This window comes from Protopterus annectens, chromosome 1.part0 (genome assembly GCF_019279795.1).
Source record: "Protopterus annectens isolate FY-2018-M chromosome 1.part0, PAN1.0, whole genome shotgun sequence".
Lineage (NCBI taxonomy): Eukaryota > Metazoa > Chordata > Ceratodontiformes > Protopteridae > Protopterus > Protopterus annectens.
The window spans coordinates 1,571,186,129-1,571,210,384 of record NC_056725.1 but is presented as its reverse complement, the minus strand read 5'-3'; positions in this window follow the sequence as shown (position 1 = coordinate 1,571,210,384).

The window sequence follows — 24,256 nt, the reverse complement described above, 5'->3', positions numbered from 1 at the left end:
TTTTTTTCTAAGAAATGACAAACATTTTATTTTTTACATCAAATGCTCTTAACATTTTGAGCAGTTTATCTTACATAAGCTTTATCTAAAATAACAAATGTGTGATACAAGCTAGAAGTTCAGGTTTAATAAAGCAATATATGAGGATATATTTGGCCTTGCAGGAACACTGAATTTATATCTAAGATAAGTTAGGCAGTACATATGCAACCAAGTACAGTTAAAGAATTCAGGAAACTCATGTTTCCACTCTACTGTGCAAATCACAAATAAATATTACTTATAAGTGATCTAAGTCAAATAGCCTTATATAAAAGATGCATTCATCTGATACCAGAATAGGTACATTAAAACATCAGTTGTCAATGCACATTATTTTCTCTAGCTCTAATAGTCCTTTCTCTTGGAATTTGTACTATCACAAATAGAAGCTTTCTAGCCTTTCTGCTATCTAAAGCAGAGACAGACAGAAAAACAATATGACTACAATTGTTTATACAAGCAATAATGAACACAAAATACAATTTTTGGTAAAGTAGCTGTACCAACTTATTCTGTGTCATAGGACATGCAACTCTGGCGACTCAAATGTATTCTAAAATTGCTTTATTATGTAATGATGGGATCGGAAAACAAATTTCTACTACATTATCACAAAAGAAATTCCACCTTGAATGTACCCTGATGTTGAAGATGCAGGGCCCTGTGGTTGTACTATTGCCAGCACCAACTTGAACCTACCAAAGAACATCCTGGATTGGCTCCATTATCTGCTAAACCGCATGCCCAACTGAGTCCCAAAGCCTACCGTATGTGAGGTTTACTAGGTTGCCTACAGGACCAGTGTGACTGCCCCAACCCTGTGAGCACATCTCTGGATGGGTAGACGGTGAATGCACTTACCTGGGAAGAATGCAGTTGAGCATTAAAAATAATGAAAAGAGAGAGAGAAAATGTAGACAGACTACAAACAAGTAACGAAGAGAGAATGTAGACAGACTACAGACAAGTAACGGAGAGAGAATGTAGACAGACTACAGACAAGTAACGAAGAGAGAATGTAGACAGACTACAGACAAGTAACGAAGAGAGAATGTAGACAGACTACAGACAAGTAACAAAGAGAGAATGTAGACAGACTACAGACAAGTAACGAAGAGAGAATGTAGACAGACTACAGACAAGTAACGAAGAGAGAATGTAGACAGACTACAGACAAGTAACGAAGAGAGAATGTAGACAGACTACAGACAAGTAACGAAGAGAGAATGTAGACAGACTACAGACAAGTAACGAAGAGAGAATGTAGACAGACTACAGACAAGTAAAGAAGAGAGAATGTAGACAGACTACAGACAAGTAACAAAGAGAGAATGTAGACAGACTACAGACAAGTAACGAAGAGAGAATGTAGACAGACTACAGACAAGTAACAAAGAGAGAATGTAGACAGACTACAGACAAGTAACGAAGAGAGAATGTAGACAGACTACAGACAAGTAACGAAGAGAGAATGTAGACAGACTACAGACAAGTAACGAAGAGAGAATGTAGACAGACTACAGACAAGTAACGAAGAGAGAATGTAGACAGACTACAGACAAGTAATGAAGAGAGAATGTAGACAGACTACAGACAAGTAACGAAGAGAGAATCTAGACAGACTACAGACAAGTAACAAAGAGAGAATGTAGACAGACTACAGGCAAGTAACGAAGACAGTAAAGTGACTCATAATGTATTACATCAGTGGAATCTTTATTAACAGTCATTTTTTATTTTTTTATTAAAAACATTATTCAAATAAAATACACTTCTGGGAAATGTTTCTGGAAACATGGGAACAATCAGTATATTGCTATCAAATGGTGGTGATTTTTGCATTTGCATTCTTTTGATACTAATGAGATATGCTGGCTTAACAGAAGAAATGGCAACGTGAAATTTCTGGCTGATAAGGATTGTGCTGCAATAGTGTACTGAAAACACTTCTTTTATTATCTTTATGAATTACTTCTATACATACAAAATAAGAAAAATCATAGAATAAATGTAATTTGTTACATAGCATTTGTTTTTAATGTAAATATTTTTTGCATACTTATGTACGACCCTTAGTCATCTTCTTTAATCCCCTGTTTTCCTAGGTTCTATTATAAAAAAAATCTTCTCTTCTGCTGCATAGAGAACACACAGAATATGGTTGCTTAACTGTCTCAGATGTGTATTTCACAATATTTCTGACATGATTGCATTTACTGCTCAGCAAGGCACTGAACTTATTCTTGGCACTTGCTTAATACATATGCTTATTTCTGCATGCCTTTCTATTAAGGTTTGATATCTGCTTTCATGTATTAAGCAAGAAATGCACTCAAGTCACTCCACAACAAGTACAAATACGACTCTGCCATTGTCCATGTTGGAGTGAATGACTTTAGATGTACCTCCCAGGGCTACATGAATAGAGACATGGAAGAGCTCTCAGATCATGTGGCCCAGGAGGTATGATCCTAGCCCTGAGTAGCATCCTGCCTTCACCCAGAATGATACTACAATATAAGGACAAAATGATTGACTTCAACAATTGGTTAAGTTTCTGGTGTCATTCAAAGGGGATCCAGTATCTGTCTGCCTGGGATGACATGACTGACAAACCGCGATGCTTTGCCAGAGATGGTCTGCACCTGTTACCCCTGGGATTCAGGTTACTGGCTAAGGCTCTTGCCACCCCTATAGTGCCTTTTTTAGGCAAGACTCAAAGGACAAAACCACCACCATAACAGATATAAGCATGCAAAACCTGAAGGTAATGCTACTCAATGCTAGAAGTCTAAACCTCAAAATGCACTCTCTTGAGGCACTCCTAAAAATGGAGAACATTGATAACCTGTGCAGTAACTGAGTCCTGGTTCAAGGCAACAGAGTACAGCCCTGCAAAACCAGGCTACAACTCTTACCACACTTTTCGGCTACCAAACGAGGACCGAAACACTAAAGGCAGAGGAGTGTCCATATTCACCAAGGATATTCACACCTCCAGGCTAGTTGCCCAACACAATGCATCTGAAATTCTACAGGTGCAACTAACACTAGGTAAGACTGCAATCCAAACTGTAGCTTGCTACAGATCCCCCACCATGCCCCAAGATTCTTACTACACCTTTCTTAATATACTGGAAAATATTAAGATACAACCAAACACCCTAATACTGGGTGATTTCAACTACCCTGCCATTAATTGGGAAAACTACTCGGGTCCCAACACCTTTGCCCAACGGTTCTTGGAATTCATAAATTCCAATGCCCTGGATCAACTAATCCATAGTCCCATCAGGGGCTCAAATATCCTAGACCTGGTCATTACCAACATGGGAGATTGATGCTCCACACCAGTGGTCAGCCCGTCGTTGGTCAGGTCTGACCATAAGCTAATCACCCTTGACGTCCACATCCCACCCCTATCCCCCAGTAGGGAAACCTTCATTAAAAACTTCTCCAAAGCCAACGTCATGCTACTCAAGTCAGAAGTGACAAACTTCATGACACCCATGCAGACGGGAACTGAAAGTTCGACTGCTGAATCCTACACTAAGGCACTGTACGAGCACATCCACTCGTGCATGAATCATGCCATTCCCAATAGAACCAAGATGCTCTCCTCCAAAAAAAGGAAGCCAATCCGGTGGTTCCCTGCCATAAACAAACTATACAACAAAAGGAAGAAACTGTTACAGAAAAGAGGAAAATCCCAGGATGCAAAAAGCTCCCTTACCAGCCTCAGTAAGAAGCTGTGATCCCTCATAAAATCCTCCAAAGCTAGTTACGAAAATAAAATTGACAAACATTCCAAGGACAACCACAAGGCATTCTATAGTTATGTCAAGAATCTAAACGGCAATACTCAGATCTGCTCTGAGCTACAATAGAATGGCATTAAATATACTGATCCCAAGTATATTGCCTATATCCTGGCAGATCGATTCAATGCCAACTTCACCCCCCTCTCACCCCCTAAAGGGCCTATCTCAATACCAAAAGATTGCCAAATTCCGGTAATCATGGCCACACAGGTAAAAAACACACTCTCCAAAGCTAAGAATAGCGCATCCATGGGACCAGATGACATCCCGGGCTGTGTACTACATGAACTACAAAATGAACTGGCACCTCACCTAAGTGTCATTTTTAATCATAGCCTCACCTCAGGCTTCATGCCCAATGAGTGACGCACAGCTACAGTTATCCCACTCCACAAGGGGGGATCCACCTTGGATCCCAGGAACTATTGTCCCATCAGTCTGATGAGCCTGGTCTGCAAAGCCATGGAATGCATTATCATGGAACTTATGAACAAAGACAGTGGCAACCCTCAAACACTGGACCCCACCCAGTTTGGTTTCGTGAAGGGCCGATCTTGTCTCCTCAACCTGATTGCCTTCTTCGAATCAGTCTCCAAAGCCGTGGATGAGTTTAATATGGTCCACACAGCCTATCTGGATCTTGCCAAGGCCTTCAACACCATCCCCCACTCTAGAATCATAGATAAAATTACTAAGCTGGGCATTAATCCCTACGTCACTCGATGGGTTGCCAACTGGCTTACTGACAGAACCCACACTGTAACAGTAGCCAACTCCAAATCCAGCTCCAGACAAGTGACAAATAGAGGACCTTAGAGTTCATTCCTGGGACCGCTCTTGTTTGACATCTACGTCCTTGAAGTACAGGGCAACACTGAGGGACTCTAGCTAACAAAGTTCGCAGATGACTGCAAACTATGAGCCATTACTGAATCTTCAAATGATGTGGATATTCTACAAAAGGGCCTTACAGAAACAGATGCTTGGTGCCAGAGCCATGGGCTCAAGTTCAATGCCAAAACATGTATAGTTATCCCCTTTAGGAAAAACCATGTACCCATGAATTGCCACATAAGTGGCAGTACACTAAACACCAAAAGTTCCTTAGTTGGAAGTTATCTGTATATTAATTGTCTCAGAGTTTTAGCAGTACTTGCAATATTGTAATATTGTTGATCTACATGTCATGCTTGATGTTTTATACATAGGCTGTTAACAACAGTTTATATTTTATAATTTATTTTTAGTCTTGTATGAAAGACACATTATGGAGTAAGAAAGTAGAGATGCCTTTAAGATAATGGCCAGGTTTGACAATTAACTTCATAATTACATGGTTAATTGAATAATAGATGATTTTGCACTAGTATAAAAAGGAAAGTCTTCATTTTAACTTTGATCTGAAGAAGCGTACGTTAATAGTACGTGAAAGCGCTCATCCTTTTTTATCGTTCAATAAACTGCCTTGTGGATTTATGCCTTGTACCTTGACTGATTTTTCCAGCGTGATGGGTCCTACAGTGTTTTTTCTTACTGCTAAACACCAAAAGTGTGATAAGGGACTTAGGGACACAGGTAGACAGTGGTCTCTCCTTCGATAACCACATTGCCACAACAGTGAGAAAATCCTTCTATGTGGCACACCTCATCACTAAGGGCTTTTCATCCAGAAAAAAGGAGGTAATTGTCCCACTGTACTCATCCATCATTAGACCCATTATAGAGTACAATGCCCCATTTGGTATGTACCTCATAAGACATCTGCAAAACTGGAAAGGCCACAGAAATACCTCACTAAAAGAATCACAGGCCTAAAGCAGATGCCTTATGCTGACCATCTAAAAAGACTCCAGCTATACTCTGTCACATATCACCTACTCAGAGGTGATCTCTGCTTAACATACAAGGCCATGTTAAACCCAGAGCTGTTGGACATGCTACACTTCAAGAAATCCCAATCCCTCAGACTCACATGCTCCAGGGATCTAAACCTGGTCATCACAATGAACAAAACATGCTGGAGGGATAGGTTCCTGACCCTGAGACTCCCCATACTCTGGAATAGACTGCCCATACATGTCAAGCTGAGCACCTCTTTGGCCCTCTTCAAAAGGAACTTTGACGATTTGATGGGAGATAGGAAATTCACCCCGGGGATCACTTCAGTCACCCTGCTAGACAGGGGACCAGGGAAGTAAATATTCTAGGAAGAAATAGCCAGGGAATTGTTATGGATAGGCTTGTATAGGCCCTAGGGCCAATAGCCTAGTACCAACCTATGAACCTATAAATTAGCAATGCATGGATTTCATTCATTTATTGCATCTAATCCATCTGTGCTAATAAACATTTTTTCTTCAATGCAAGTTAGAAGGACTGTATGGCTTCCTTCCAAATGTAACATTGTTATATCTGTGTACAACTTGCCTCTTTGGGGATGGCTATTTCTGCTTTCTAATATGCTTTACATATTCTACTTGCAGTTTTAAATATCACAGTATGAATTAACTCTACTTTTGCCTTTCCCTCAAAGAGACAAGCTGTGCACACATGTAAACATGTAGCAAATGAAAGGAGGTTACAACATCCTTTCAGTTCAACTTGCATTAGACAAAACATATTTACTTTTACAGATATTTGTTCTAGAAATATTGCACGGCAATGTATGTTTTGATAATTGGCTTCTTATTAAATTTAAGCATATGATGAGGTTAAATAGGCGTACAAACAGAAGTAATCAATCAGTGCATTTCTCAGCATCCTCTGTGGTGCTCATTTACTCGCTAATTTTAATCCTCAGCCTGCCTTCTTTCTGCCTCAGATATGGTGCCAAACTGAGTTTAGTTATCTTGCATGCACAGTTAATATTTTGGAAGAAATAAGTGTCTTATACAATTATTATATTAAAAATACTTTGTAGCCCAAGCAGACCATATCATTTATTTCTAAAAATTGTCTCACTGTAGTACAAATACTTACTGTGGTAATAATTATGTGACAATGCAAATATGTTTTTTTCTGTTTGTATATAAATACACATATACACACACACACACACACACACACACACACACAAACACGCATATATACTCACATATATTTCTTTACTCATACATATACATTTGTTTATACACAAAAGGATGTCAGCAAAGAAACATGCCATTGTTGTATAGAGATACATTTCTGTTTACAGCTATGTTTATACCTGTGCATACCTTTGGATTATGTATAGGTACATATTTGCACTTTCACATACATTTCTTCTTGCATTTACCTGCATTTTTGCAAGTTGTATACTATGTGTTTTAAACATAGTTTTGATAAGATTTAAAACAAAATGTAAAATACTTAGTATGGAACTCATGGCTATCTAACCATCTTCTCACTGACTCACTCCAGTCAGTTGGTCAGGACTGCGTCTCTGTAAGTCTGTAGGTCATAATACCTGTGGTGGCACTCACCCAATGTCTTGCTAAATATCAATTTGTTTCCACTCAGTATATACAGATGACTAATTTTTTATAGGTGTGAATCCCGTAAGAGGTAGACCATAATTTTGATCTCCATTTCAGCTCAGAGCTCAGAGCTCAGCCTCACGTCTTCACTGATGCTGCCATGCTTTTACTTTCCAGTGCTACAGTAAGGAATATAAGTACAGTGCTGTAGTTGATAGGTGAATAAAATTAAATCATTACCTTTTAAGTTGTGTATATGTGTTTTTGTCTTTTATTGTTTTAATGTTGTTCAGGGGAATTTAATAAAGCCTACATGGTCTTTTTTACAATGTAGGCATCTTGGCATGCTACTTTCATGAAAGTAAGCAGGTATGCATTTCAGTAAACACAGCTGGGCGGTGGGCATGCACACAACAACACAGTAGTATTCGTGGCATGCAAATTATCTCAAAAAGAGGTAAATCTCATGCAAATGAGGCAAGTAGAATGATCCAGCAAGCAGATAGGCAGCCCTGCGTCAGTGTCCATAGTGTACATGGAAAAATTCCATGTACAATATTTCAGACAGATAACAGGGGCTGTAAAAATGCAGGCAGATGGACAGAAATGGCATAGCACATACAGATGTGAGCATAACTGTCCACTGTGTGTCCAAAAATGTAAGGGAAATAATTTAAAAGATTTTTATTTTTTTAATGATCTGGGTATGTTTGGGTGGCACACCACAGTGCGCAAACATACCTTTATAAAAAAAAAGAAAACAAAACACATTTAATAGCATGTGACAGAAATGTGTTATAGGACCCTGCATGGAGTATCTGCAATGGTGGAATGGTGTCGTTGCTAATGAGGTAGGGTCTGGAACCATGTAGTTTGCAGGTTGCATGCACAGGTCTCTAGAAAATGAGGTGGGGTTACTGAATGGCACAAATGGGTATCCATGTCTGCATATCCCTTCCGTGTAGGCACAGAACCATGTTGTTGTTCACAGAAGAGGTAACTGACATCAAGCGGGGATGTGTCTGAGGACTTGTATGCTCATTGGTGTGCAGCTGATTCTGTTTGCGTGGTGCCACTGTGCACATCAGGGGGGGTGTAGACTGGCTGCTAAGCTTTATTTATCTTAAGGGGCATTTTTCTGTGTGTTTGTATGGTGTGCCAGTGTGCTAAGTGTGACCTTTTGATGGGGGGTGTACAGTGATTGCTAAGCTTTGTTTACCTTCACAGCGCTTGTTTACTTGTGTTTGCATGGTCTGCTGCATTGCTGAGAGTATTTAAAAAGCATTGATGTGTTAGTTGTGAGCCTTGTTTAACTTAAATTAGGGCCAGTAAACAATGTTAATGATATACTAGGCAGGTGGAAAGCATCATAGGTAGCCAGTCACACAGTCAGCACCTACAGTAGAGCACTATAAAGTATGCATACACCCTACAATCTTTCCTCCCCTACTCTGCACCATTAATATACAGACTTAGGAATTTTAACTGAAAGAATCCTAGGGCCTGCTGCAGGTCTGCACCATCTGTATGTGCTAGATGCTGAAGTCATTGCTGCTGCTGCTAACAGTAGGCCTAGACATAGAAGAAGAAGACTGTTCAGGCCCAGGGTAACCTTTCAGGAGCTACATGAGCTGGAGATTGTAGAGCACTACAGGGAGGACAGGGACATACTACAAGAACTCACTGAGCTCTGCCACCCTCAACTCAAACCCAGAGCCAACAGAGGGGAACCCATCTCAGTGGAAACAAAGGTATGTGTAGCCCTGAGGATAATACCCACAGGTACCTTCCAAAGACCAACTGGGACATGATGAGGGTCTCACCGGCATCAGCATCCAGGGTACTCCACCAGTTCCTGGATGCTATGTTACCACATGCCACTGAGCACATTTATTTTCCGCTCAACCCTGAGGTGAGGGCCAGCAATATGCAACACTTCTACCATGTAGCACACTGCCCTGAAGCACTGGGTGGCATAGATTGCACTCATGTGCACATCAAGCCACCACTTGGTGAGCAGGGTAGAATCTATATTAACCGCAAGGATACCACTCCATCAACTGCTAAAGCTGTGTGCAATGCTCAGGGAATAATCTTGAATGTATGTGCTGGCATCCCTGGCAGTTATCATGACTCCCATATCTGGCACACATCACAGCTGTGTCAGATGTTTGCTAGGGGGGAATCCCATAGGGCCATTTAATGGGGCATACTGGATATGCACTGGAACTGTGGCTGATGACTCCCATCAGAAGTGCACACACACCCACGAAAGAATGCCATCAATAGGTACACACCCAAACCAGAAAAATCATAGAGTATGCGTTTGGGCTATTGAAGTCACTGTTCCAGTGCTTAGATACATCTGGTGGAGCCCTGCAGTATAATCCAGAGACATGTACACAAGTCTTTACAGTATGTGCTATGCTACACAATCGAATCTTGCAGAAACCGCTGCAGCAGTATCAGCTAGGGGAAGGGACACACATTTCCCACCAATGCCTAGGTCACCACAGCAACAGTCAGAGGAGGGCTCAGAAGGGGCCCACCCGCTGCTGTGCCTGCAGGCAGCCATAGGCACGCTCAGTATGCCCTTGCTTTGGCTAAAAGACAATGCATAGCACATTCACTGACCACCTAGGTGACTAATACTTTTCTACTACTCGCACATATAATAAAATTGATGCCAGGCAACTCGCACAGCCTGTACCTCCCCATGTACTGGCTGTGTACTGCTTGCATCAGATAGAGTCAGCCCTGAACTAAAATGTGTCCACTGCTGCATTTGCAAGGTAATTCTAGAACCTAGAGTGTAGTTTTTGAATAATATTATGGCATATCCCTGTATTTAGTAGGTTTGAACAGTAATTAAGTAAATAGTGCCATTGATTTGTCTAAAAAGTACCTAAACATATGACAACAGAGAGACATTTACTTTACTCAAATGTGTCCATTAGTATGTACTACACCTTAGGTTTCAAAGATTCACACAGTCCTACCTCTGAAGTATACTGATGCTCACTACATGGCCTTATTTTTGTGCCATACCTTTTTACTGGAAAATCCATAAAGAAAGTAGTTAGACATTACTGATACACATTGCAGTTTCTGACTTCACAACCCTCACCAAGATCAAACAACAGGCAGGAAGCAGAACAAGGAGAGTAACAGGAGCATCATATCTTTGTGGCATAGCAGTAGCAACTTTGTTTACCCACAAAAGTACAGGCTATGCTTGTCTGTGACATAACAGTACATGAGCCCTCCAAGAGCAGTGTATTCTTGCTTGTGCCCGAAGAGTAACTCAGCAATGCCCCCTCCAAAAGAACAGTATATGTCTGGTGGTGCCATCCAACCTGGCCTTCACTTGCTGGCAAATGCATATCATATAACTCCCAGTTAATATCCACACACATTTTAAGGCTATGGTTGTTAAATGCCTTACACATTTGAATGTCTCGCAGTACTACTCAGATAACTGATGAAGTACCAAGAAACACAGAAAAGTAAGACAATGCTGTATATTTGCAAGCTGAATCTTAACAGGTTGTATGATCAGAAAGTGCACTATGTCCAAATATAATAAAGAAGGTTAAAAGCTCAAATAACAGCTGAAGATCTCATAGCAGTGTACATTCTGATGCATTTGTTTGTGTGAACAATGACTTCAGTTCTTTGCTGCAAAGCTGCTTATGTGGCAGAGGACTAAAGCAGCCATCCCATTTTCTGAACCAATAGTGGTGTGAGAGTTCAAACCCTCAACTTTCTAGAAATATCTGATGTGTAGTATCATTTTGTAGTGAGTATGTCATACATTGCTTTTGCTGAGTCCATGTATGTCTCCCTTTCCATTTATTTTCCTATGTTTCTATTTTTTATTCCACTGTTTTTGTGATGCACCACATAACACAAAAATATTGACTGCAGGTTGGGCTGTGCTTATGTGGCTTGCATGAAGCATGGCATTGCTGAAACTGGCCCACCTAGGAAGCAGACAGACAACCATAGAAACTGGATACAGTCAATAAATGCTTTTGGCCATCAAGAAAACCCAGTGTGGAGTAACTGTCACTCATTAGCAATGAACTTGCATTTGCACACTGCTTACCTACAAGCAAACAGCTGGATCCCGCATGCATGTACACTTAGCTAAGCATAACACAAATCAGCTGCCCAATGCACACATTTCAACTGTTTAGATGTTTATAGAATGCCCTGATTTTTGCATCACATTTTTGCCCTGTTCCTCATAAAAAGTTGTTTTTCTGGCAAATAATTTGAAAATAGTTGACTACTGAAGCCAGATAACAATGACAGAGATTTTAATTACAAAACTCCTACCCTTCAGACAAGTCACATTAATGGAAAACATGTTATTCTATGAACTGTATAAGTTTGTAAAAGCAGTATGTAAAACATGTCCCTATGTTTGGTCCTTTTTCAAACCAATATGTATGACTTTGTCCAGATTTCTTGCTATAAGAGGTTGAGAGTTATAGCCCAATCTGCTGTGGAAATGGATATATGATGCTGTCTGATTTCAGTCCATGTGTTGGCCACATACCCACAAGCATTACAACCCTGGGGTCTCAGTTTATTTCCTTCCACACATATATCAACCACACAACAATGTGCAAGTTATAATGTTGTGTGCTCCCTCATGGACAGTGCCAGTTGCTAGTTCTCACAACCTTGTTTTGCTAAACTCAAACATCCAAATATGCTCAAAAAGGGTACTTGTGTTTTTATACAACTAGGCTTCTGCGCAGCCTAGTACTGTTAGGCTATTAGCCTCATATGATACTATGAATCTGTGTGCCTATGCAGACCTCCCAAGTTATTGTTCCTTACATGGCCTGCTGATTTCATCTAGCATAAGTCCACCAGCAATCATATAAAAGTCAGACATGTTCCATGGTGCATGCGTTAAGTACTGTGTTCTGTAGTCTGTGCACTTAGACAGATAAGGGTTATGCTCTCACTTCAGTTGACTGTGTGTGCATCTCTGGTTAGCAGAATAAGAGTGCTTTCTTGCAGTTACCTCTCTAATGGCATTGCTGGTCATTTTGTGATAGCTCCTCATCCCTACAAATTCATTCCATACGAGTCTCCCAAGCTGGTGTCTCTCACAGGACCTGCTGATGTCATCTACTTTAAATCCACCTGGACTCTTGTATAAGTCAGACTTGTTCTGTGGCACATGCATTAAGTACTGTGTTCTGTAGTCTGTGCACTTAGGTAGGAGTTCTGTTTTCATTTCAGTTGACAATGTGTGTGTGTGCATTTGTGTGTGAGACTCTAAGCAGCAGAGTATAAGTGGTATCCTACATTTACCTCTCCAATGGCATGACTGGCCATTTATTTGATAGCTGCTCATCCCTACACAGTCACTCCATACCCGTATCCCACCTGCACTCCTGCATAAGTCAGACTTGTTCCATGACACATGCATTAAGTACTGCATTCTGTAGTCAATGGACTTTAATAAGTAGGAGGTTCTAATCTCACAAACAGTCAACTGAGTGTGTGTGACCTTAGGCACTGCAGTGTAAGTGGTATCCTACAGTTTCCTTTCCAATGGTATAGCTGGCCCTTTTTTGATAGCTGCTCATCCCTACATAGTCATTCCATACTGGTCTCCCAAGCTGTTGCCTCCATAGGGCCTGCTGATGTCATCTACTATATGTCCACCTGCACTCCTTTGTAAGTAAGAAGTGTTCCATGGTGAGTGCATTAAGTACTGTGTTCCATAGTTTGTGTACCTAGATAGGTAGGGGTTCTATTCTCATTGCAGTTGACTGTGTGCGTGAGTGAGCTGTAACTTGATATTGCAGAGAAAATTTTACACCAGCAGATGGGACACATACCTTGTCCTCAAAAGATACTGCTGATGCCGTCAGCTATAAAGGGTTGTCAGACATAATGCAAGTCAGAGTTGTGCTGTGGTTTGTGTTATTTTCAATAATCTATAGTCTCTGTGTATTTAGATAAGTAATAGTTCAATTCTCACTGCAGTCAAGTATGCATGTGTGAGTCAGCTGTAACTTGTTATTACAGACAGCATTTTACACCAGTAGGTGGGACACATATATTGTCCTCAAAAGACACTGCTGATGTCATCAGCTATAAAGGGTTGTCAGACACAATGCAACTCAGCCGCATGATATGGCATGTGTATTACCTTCAGTGATCTGTAGTCTGTGTACCTTAGATTGATAGGAGTTCCATGCTCACTGCAGTCAACTGTGTTTGTGTGAGTGTGCATGTGTGTGTGTGTGTGTGTGTGTGTGTGTGTGTGTGTGTGTGTGTGTGTGTGTGTGTGTGTGTGTGTATGAATCAGCTGCAACTTGATATTACAGACAGATTTTGCACCAGCAGATGGGACACTGTTATTCCCATATGCTCAGCAGATGATGCTGATGTCATTGGCTATATCAAATCTCACCAGGGCATGATCAGACAGTGGCCTAGATGTCAGACATACATCACATCATGTGACTGATACAAAACAGATTAAAGGATTAAAGTGACATGTTTTAATCTATACATATACATCACAACATGGTTTGTAGCGTCTGTGTTAGCTTGATGAGAAAGTCCTGTAGGGTGTCCTGCAAATGCATCTTTCTGGTGAGGTACAAGCAACATAGAGCATGATACTGTACTGTTCTGATGAGATTATATTACATTGCTGTCATGCAATCCAGAGATCTGAATGTGATAGCCTCACTTATGATGTGCACCACATGTTTGCACTGGATAATCATTAAAGAAAACAGAAAGTAAAATGTAATGAGACACATTGCAGTTGTTCACTTCACAACCCTTACAAGAGAATACACCATGAAGTATTGAAATAATGATGCTGTCCACTGTACAACTTGGCAAGGCAAATATAATTTACAAGCACAATTATCATTGAAACAAAACAAATGTAGATATACTAAGCAATAATGTAGCTAAGCCCCCTGTGCTTCAGACACAAAGCTTTAGTTTCCCCTGAATCCAAAGAGAGAAATCACGGATATGGCACAGTTATCATCACTTGTACAAGGTGTTGTGGGGGTGGTGCATGAGGCCTAGGCTGACAACAAAGGTTGTTGAGTGTGTGTGAGTAAGAAAGGGAAAGCAGGCAGGCTGAACCATGTACTGTTGTGTGTGTGTCTGTAGAGGCCCTCCATGTGAAAGTGCTGTGTGACAGTGTGCATGAACACAACCAAGCTCAGTCCTAACTCTACATGTTGGTATGTTGGATGGGTGTGATCTGTGCATGGTAGAGTTGTCAGTTCATCGTTGTTGCCCCAAACCATGAGACCAGGCTCTGCCAGGAGATGCACTGGGATCTCCATGCCCAAGGTCAGATGCAGTGCAACTACCTGAATGGAACTGTTGTCTGCTGGATGTGGTCCCTTCACAGGCATGATTAGACAGTGGCCTAGATGTCAGGCAGACATCATATCATGTGATTGATACAAGACATACATATACATCACAGCATGGTTTGTTGGCTCTGTGTTAACTTGATGAGAAAGCCCTGTGGGGTGTCCTGCAAATGCATCTTTATGGTGAGCTACATGCAACATAGAGCATGATACTGTACTGTTATGATGAGATTATATTACATTGCTGTCATGCAATCCAGAGATCTGAATGTGATGGCCTGACTTATGATGTGTACCATATGTTTGTACTGGATAATCATTAAAGAAAGCAGTTAGAAAGCAATGAGACACATTGCAGTTGTTCACTTCACAACCCTTAAAAGAAAATACACTATAAAGTATTGAAATGATGATTCTATCCACTGTACAACTTGGCAAGGCAAATATAATTTACAGGTACAATTATCATTGAAACAACACAAATGTAGATATACTAAGCGATAATGTAGCTAAGCACCCTGTGCTTCAGATGCAAAGCTTTAGATTCCCTGAATTCAAAAGAGAGAAATCATGAATATGGCACAGTTATCAGCCCTTGCACAGAGTGTTGTGTGGGGGAGGGGGCAGGAGGCATAGGCTGACAGTAAAGGTTGTTGAGTGTGTGTGACTAAGAACGGGAAAGCAGGCAGGCTGAACCATGTACTGTTGTGTGTGTCTGTAGGGGCCACCCTTGTGAAAGTGGTGTGTAACAGTGTGCATGAACACAGCCAAGATCAGTGCTAACTCTACATCTTGGTATGTTGGATGGGTGTGATCTGTGCATGCTAGAGTTGTCAGTTCATCATTGTTACCCCAAACCATGTGACCAGGCTCTGCCAGGAGATGCACTGGCACCTCCACGCCCAAGGTCAGATCCAGTGCAACTACCTGAATGCAACTGTTGTCTGCTGGATGTGCTCCCTTCACTGGAATGTCCAGGACCATGACCCCATGGCCTGTCATGTCTGTATGTGGACAGCACACTCCCTGATGGTGCAGGGGAAGAACTGCCACTATGGGAGCATGACTGGGCACAGTCACGTTGGCTAGCAGCAGATGGTGTGGCTGACCTACGCCCACATGGACGATGTCACCCTCCCAACAGACATGTCATCACAGACACTGCGTGGTCCATGATATAAACCCCTCATTACATTACAGACACTCCAGGTTTTTGTCATTCAATCAATCCATTGAATAGGCTAGACAGTGGAGGCAGTCATGGATGTCAGACTGTGCCACATCTAGAACCTTAGCATATGTTTGGAATGCCTTTCAGAAGATGCCTGTGCCTAAACACCCATTGAGTGACACGGGAAGAGACACCTGTATAAGGTGAAGGAGGGACAGTAGGCAACCTCTGAGCACCCCTATCAAACTTCCTGAGTGACACTTCACCAACACTTTGGCTACAGACAGATTCAACAGGCACTGAAGCCATAATAGCCACACTCCCCTGATCAATGTCCTCATCCTCAGCGTGTCCAATATTTCTGGCCTCAGTGGACTGGGTAGGTGTAAGCCTACTGGCTGTGTCTGGGGAAAATGAAGGCAGTCACTGGATGTCAAACTCTGTGCCAGATTCAACATCTGCACCCCCAACTGTGCCTCAGTTTGACCACCATCATCATCAGTGTCTGTTGAGACACTGACATCAGGTGTCAAAGTGCCCACACTCCCACTGTCATGCTTACCTGTGATAAAAAGGGAGAAACACGGGAATATATTAATACCTGCACCACTATGCTGCAGTATATGCAAAAAAAGTACACTGCTGTCACTATTACAGACAGTACAGCAATACATACAACAGGCCTGAGAGGACACATTATGAGATATCTTGACATAAATGTATCAGGCTTACCATCTGCAGGAGGCCTGCGTCTCTGTATTCCTGATGGTCCTGAAATAAGTAAAGCAAGAAGTAACGTCAACATCATCGCATTTAACAGTAAAACAGAGGTAATACATTTACACCCCTATATCTGCAGTACCTCAAATGTCAACAAGAATGTGGCTGACAACTTCAAATTAAGCTTACAGCTGTAGCAATCCTAAATCCACCCACCCAACAAACAATTGACACAGACATATAGATTATTGCAGTTAGTACAGTATGCCACAGTATTCTAATTAACATCTAACAAAACTTACATGGAAGCTTCTCTTGGGATGCGGGAGTCATGCCCACATCCAGAACATAATGTGCCATGGATTGCTGGGAGCTGTCCTGGCTGGCAATGTTCACCAGAATTCCTCAGTGACAGTGAGAGGGGGTTCTGCAGCAGAGCTTCCACCTGTGACCTGATGTTCGCTTGCCACTGCAGCTGCATGCCTACATGCAGCAGTTACTATGTCTTTTGGTCTGTGACACACCTGCTAATATGTGCGATTGCATCACCCATTGGTATTAATGTTGCCCACTACTTCATCTCAGAGGGCTGTATTCGCAGATATATTGGCCCACCCCCTGGACAGCAGCACAGAAGCGTGTTGCCTTAGGGCACCAATTATCAAAATATTCCCTGCATCTATAAATGGGAGACTGTGACAAGCAGACATATTGTGTCCTACAAAACAAAAGTATGATAATACGTATGAGGATCACATAATTGCAAATTAACTGTTTACAGATAAAGCGATAAAGGAAGGCTGTCAGTATTGCCCCTGGATAAACATGAAAGAGTCTGCATATTTCCAAAAATAGTCTCCCTGTTTTGTATCCTCCAGCTTATTAACAAGAGAAACATATCCTTGTTTGTGCTATACAACTAAGTATAATATGCTCACCCACCCAAAATAACAGTGCAGTCTAGTGAGTGCCCTAGCACTACCTCATCTTTGCCACCCCTATTCCCCAAACAAAATGACAGACGAAGAATGACCTATTTTGCTAACAAAACATCTTTGATATGCTAAAAGTACTATCAAAGGACCTGTCCGTGTAACATGTGCACATATTTATAACACAGCATTCCTTTTTCAGCTATTCTCAATGCTGTGTACCTGTGAAATGGCTTAACAACCAAGGCCATGCCATCATTACACTTCTAAGTAATGCATACAGATTAGAGTGTGAAAGCTATTACTTCACATTTATTATTAACTACATTCCAGCATATGCATTATGTAGGTAACAAAATGGGAGGGCAATACTCCTCTGTAGAGAAATACTGTGAATAAATACCATTGTCTTAGTGAGGTGAACAATGTGCTAACTCTCCTCAACATCAGTTTACCTAGCTACACATCTTCCTTTTTATAATGGAGTACATTATTAATGGATTGCATCTGTCTTAGTCTGTGCTCCAGAGATGCTAATTACTACATACGCAGGCGAATTGCATGCTAATAAACCAATCTTGTGAGGCTATTCAAAAAGATATAAAGCATCCAGCAGAATCCATGCTGTTTTTTCCTATGGATGTCACAAAGTGTGGAGTACAGACCCAGCATTTACAAGGTAAGTCATAAACATGTACTGCAATGCATAATACTATTATGGCGTGTACTTGTATTTCATCATGTGGTACAGGAAGCAGGTAAAATGTTGAAAATGTGTACAGAAAATCAAGTAACATGTAACAGCAGAGAGTTATTTCACTTGTATGTGTCTATAGAAAGTAGTAGTCTTCAGCTATGCAAGATTCACAAGTTCATAACTTTCCAAAGTACTGATGATCAATGCATGACCTCAGTTTAGCATCATATGTTTGTAATAGAATATCTCTACATAGAGAAGTTGTGCCATAACATGACTTCAGATTGGCCCAACACCTCATAAGAACAGTGTACCCTTGCATGTGCCATAACAGGAATTCACCTTTGCTCCCACCACCAAAAGAGCAGTGTATGGTTGTTTTTGCCATCCAGCCTGGCCTTCATTTGCTGACAACTGCATGTCATACTATTCCCAGTTAATTTACATACACAATGTAAGGTAAATGAGGTACACTAGCTTTCACACTGCATATCTTTGTGAATATCGGTCAGACAACTGCTGAATGGCCAAGGAACTCCGATTGGTATAGTTTCAAGCAATAGAACTAACAGGTTGTGTGATCACTAAGTGCAGTACATCCAAATCTATTTCATATAAGACATGTATAAATAACAGCTGATGGCTTGATATCAGTTAAAATACATTGTGGAAGATTGTTGTGTGATGGATAACTTAAAGTTGTTTGCTGCCAAGTTGATTGTGTGGCCAACAGGGATAACCCATCCATCCTGTTTTCTGAAGGTCCACTGGAGTGAGATTGGAAATCCAGACCTCTGCAAACATACCTCCTGTGTAGTAACAAACTGTATTTTCCCCTTTTTTTCTTTGTCCTTCTGTCTTACTTTAGTGTGTGATGGGGGGTGCATTGTTTGTGCTAAGCAAACAGTGCTGCAGAGGCACTATCATGGCTTACAATCAAGAACAGAGGCATGGGATAGTCTGGCACGGGTTCTGCCAGTGCTACTGGTATCCCCCACACTGGGGAACAGTATGGTAACCACTGCCAAGTCCTCAGGAAGAGGAAGAGGGATACTCTTGATCAATGGATTGAGAAATGTTGGATTGCTGGCATCCCACAGATGTTTGAGTATGACTTTCAGACATTACTTGTAATAGTGTAAAGCTGCATATAGTCAGGCTTCATATTCATAATAGTATTCTGTTCTGTTCTTTTTTTTCCACAACTGAGGCAGATCATGATCTGAATGTTAGAGCCCGTGAAATTTGATTGGCCCAGATGCAAGCAGCATGCGGATGTAAGCATCACAACAGTACTGTTATTGTAGCATTAATAGTGAAACACTGTTTTGTAATACCTCTCAACTGTATGGGTTTTGCAGAGTGTTCAGATTGTTGCCTCATAATTTTAGTTTGCTTCTCATAAATTATGTTTGTCTGGTAAATCTTTGCCAAAGCATTGAGGACAGCATTCAGAAAATGACATTTATTTAAGTACATCTCATACTTCATACCTTTCAGAACATCTGTCCTACTGAAAAACTTGTTATTGTATCACTTTTCTGTTTGTAGGAGAATATGTAAAATGTGTTGCTATTTGTGTGTCTTTGTACGCCCAGTACTCATTGTTTGGTCCACATTTGTGCTGTAAGACGTTATGAGGTATGGGCTTAGTTGGTATGTAATATAGTAATATCTGTCAATTGTACAGATTTCCACAGATTCTCCTTAATAAGTTTGTAAGAGAAGTATGTAAGAATCAACCCTACTTTTCAGACTTTGGCCACCTATTACATATGACTTTGTCCACATTTATTGCTGTAAGAGTTTGAGACCTATGAATACACTACTATAAAATCAAACATACCTCTCACAAATGCAAAAAGAAAATATGCATGCAGTATTCTGTGGGAACACAGAACACTATGGTTGTAGGAGTAGTCAGCAGTTGTGGGTTCAAACACCACAGTTACCAAATGAATAAGTACTATTATGTTTTCATCATTATTGCACTGTAACTGCAGACCACTCTAGCAGTGGCAGAAATGGCCTGCTGGAAAATGTAATTAGTAGAACTGGAGGCTGCATATGAGCAATATATGCACAGATACAGGCTTCTGGCTGAAATCTGTACTATAGTGTGCATCTGTTATTAACTGGGCATTCAGACGCATTATAAAAACGTTTGTTTACAGTTTTCACTGTTTATAGTAAAGGTAACAAAATAGAATGAAATAATTGTTATCACTGCTTTGTATGTCACTTATGATGTTGCTAATGCTCTCTTTTTTGCTCTCTCCATGCCCCTTATGTTCTTTTTTTCTTTTTTTTTTTTCACAGCACAGCAGGGTAGGGCTGTCCAATGGGAGCCACCTGACCCACTCCACTGGCTGTGGCACCACATCCCAACATGTCAGGGACACACACCTGTAGCACCCCCTATGCTGACCCTGCACTATCTGGACCCTCAGGTAGTACTGCCATGCAGGATAGGCCAGTGATTCCCTCCTGGAGCAGTGGTAGAGGTGGTGATTTTTATCACCCGCAATGAACTGCCAGGATTGGTGTGGAAGATTGGATGCCACACAGTTGGTACACACCTACACCGGGTGAAGACACTGCTCTCCATTGTTGTTCTGAATAATATAAGGAGATGCAGACATCAGACACTGCAGCCATTGGTGCAGTGAGGTGACAATGATGGCAGTCCACTGGGTGAGGACTCAGTTCTCACTGTCTCCAATCTTGATGTCCATGGGCTCTTGAAGTCCCTGCCTCTCCCCAGCCATGGTGTTCACCCCTCTTTTGTGTCCTTCACCATCCCTGTGTCTTATCTTGTATGTATTGTCTGTCTGCCTTTACTTCTTCACCTACCCATGTTAGCTTATCCACAGATACCTTGTTCATACCCCAACATTCCTCTCTCTCTCTCTCTCTCGCTCTCTATCTCTCTCTCTCTGCAAAAAAGGGAAAAAAAAGCCACCTGTTACAAGAAAAAAAAATATCATCCCATACATAGCTCTCAGTTTCACACCAGTGTCTTCATGACACCCTTGATTTTGTCCAGTTGGCTATACAACATGATTGTGTTATGGTAACCTCCCTCTCACGAGATAAGAATCCAAATTCAGCTAATGTTCTTCATATATTATCAGGTTTTGCTGTTGCAGAAATGAATAGTTATGTTTCTTTCCTAGACACTTCCTGCATGTTCCTGCCCTCCTTTCACTTTGCTTTTTCCCCCTACATGCTCCCCATTTTGCCACTTTCCTGTCTTCCCCATTTCTTTTCTTTAGAGAATCTGTGCACGATGGTGGATGAGGACAGGAATGTGCAAGAAGGATGTAGGAAAGAACCATAAAAAGCAAAAAACTCTGGAAGAGTGCTGTTAAATATCCAAAGGTTTAATAAAATAATAGCATAAAAAATACACAAACTTCAGAGAGATTAGCGCTTTCGGATGTTAACCCTTCATCAGATGGAAAACAAATGTTACAAAGCACCATTTAAAGTAGAATGCAACCAATGAGCAACTAATTAAAATCAATAAAAAACCCGCCTATTTTTTAAGGTGGGTTTTATGGGGACAACATCATTTAGCCCTGTATTCCTGTGTGCCATAAACTCTACAATCTTTCTAGACTCAATTAGTTCTGTGTACTGTTTAATACCCCCTCCCATCTTATTGAGCCTTACATTTACTATGGCCCTAAAGGCAAACAATGTGTGGGATATTCATTAACATGTCTAAAAAGAGCATTGTGTGTATCTTTGTTTCTGATGCTAGATAAATGCTGCAGTATTCTTACTTTAAACATACTGTTAGTCTTGCCCACGTAAAAACATGGGCAAGACTTGCAGTTGGCTAAATACACTATATCTTTGGTTCTGCAAGTGACTCTGGCCTTTAACATAAATGTTTTGTTGGTGACAGGATGCACAAAGGAAGTATCTTGAAGGATATGAGGGCAGGCCTTGCATCTGCCACAGGGCTTGCTACCTACAGACAAAGCAGGGGTAATAGGTATACTGGTGTATTCCCCACACAAAATGTCTTTTAAACTCTTGTTTTTCCTATATCCAAAAACTGGGACCAGACCAACAATAGTATTGATCCTGTCATCACTAGTAAGGATGTTCCAATTATTCTTTATGATCCCACTGATTTCTTTTATGTTACTACTGTATGTAAACATAAGCTTAGGTCTATTATCATATGTTTTTTCTTTTGAGGATGCATCCAATTCCCTACCGGGCCGATGCAACCAGGGCTTATATTTATGCCCCCTTTTTTCTTTATTCTTCTCTATGACATCTTTGACCATAGCTTCTTTATATCCCCTGTCAACAAACAACCCCTTCAAGCTTTCCAATTCATTATTAAAACAGGTATCATCCGTACAATTCCTAGATACCCTAGCTAGCTGTCCTTGCACTATGTTAGGGAAAGTATAACGCGGATGCATACTGTCAAAAGTTAAAAATGTATTTTTCCAGCATCCCTTTCTATGTAAACTAGTGGAAAAAACATAGATAGTTTGTTCTATCGTGACATCCAAAAAATCTAGTTTTGGAGAACAATGTGTTCCTGGGCTTAGATCAGGTGTATAGGCAGGCACAGGGTGTAGCCATGGGCACACCCTGTGCGAACACCTATGCAAATTTGGTACTTTCCTATTAGGAAAATTTATACATTCTAAACAACAGAGAATGGGAGCCATATATTGGACTTTATAAACATTTCGTGGACAATGTTTTTATTTTGTGGAAGGGGGATATCACCTCCTTAGAACTTTTTATTAATTTTCTACATTCTACTACTGATTTTTTTAAATTCACGGAAGAAACATCCTACACAAAAATAGATTTTTTGGATGTCACGATAGAACAAACTATCTATGGTTTTTCCACTAGTTTACATAGACAGGGATGCTGGAAAAATACATTTTTAACTTTTGACAGTATGCATCCGCGTTATACTTTCCCTAACATAGTGCAAGGACAGCTAGCTAGGGTATCTAGGAATTGTACGGATGATACCTGTTTTAATAATGAATTGGAAAGCTTGAAGGGGTTGTTTGTTGACAGGGGATATAAAGAAGCTATGGTCAAAGATGTCATAGAGAAGAATAAAGAAAAAAGGGGGCATAAATATAAGCCCTGGTTGCATCGGCCCGGTAGGGAATTGGATGCATCCTCAAAAGAAAAAACATATGATAATAGACCTAAGGTTATGTTTACATACAGTAGTAACATAAAAGAAATCAGTGGGATCATAAAGAATAATTGGAACATCCTTACTAGTGATGACAGGATCAATACTATTGTTGGTCCGGTCCCAGTTTTTGGATATAGGAAAAACAAGAGTTTAAAAGACATTTTGTGTGGGGAATACACCAGTATACCTATTACCCCTGCTTTGTCTGTAGGTAGCAAGCCCTGTGGCAGATGCAAGGCCTGCCCTCATATCCTTCAAAATACTTCCTTTGTGCATCCTGTCACCAACAAAACATTTATGTTAAAGGCCAGAGCCACTTGCAGAACCAAAGATATAGTGTATTTAGCCAACTGCAAGTCTTGCCCATGTTTTTACGTGGGCAAGACTAACAGTATGTTTAAAGTAAGAATACTGCAGCATTTATCTAGCATCAGAAACAAAGATACACACAATGCTCTTTTTAGACATGTTAATGAATATCCCACACATTGTTTTGCCTTTAGGGCCATAGTAAATGTAAGGCTCAATAAGATGGGAGGGGGTATTAAACAGTACACAGAACTAATTGAGTCTAGAAAGATTGTAGAGTTTATGGCACACAGGAATACAGGGCTAAATGATGTTGTCCCCATAAAACCCACCTTAAAAAATAGGCGGGTTTTTTATTGATTTTAATTAGTTGCTCATTGGTTGCATTCTACTTTAAATGGTGCTTTGTAACATTTGTTTTCCATCTGATGAAGGGTTAACACCCGAAAGCGCTAATCTCTCTGAAGTTTGTGTGTTTTTTATGCTATTATTTTATTAAACCTTTGGATATTTAACAGCACTCTTCCAGA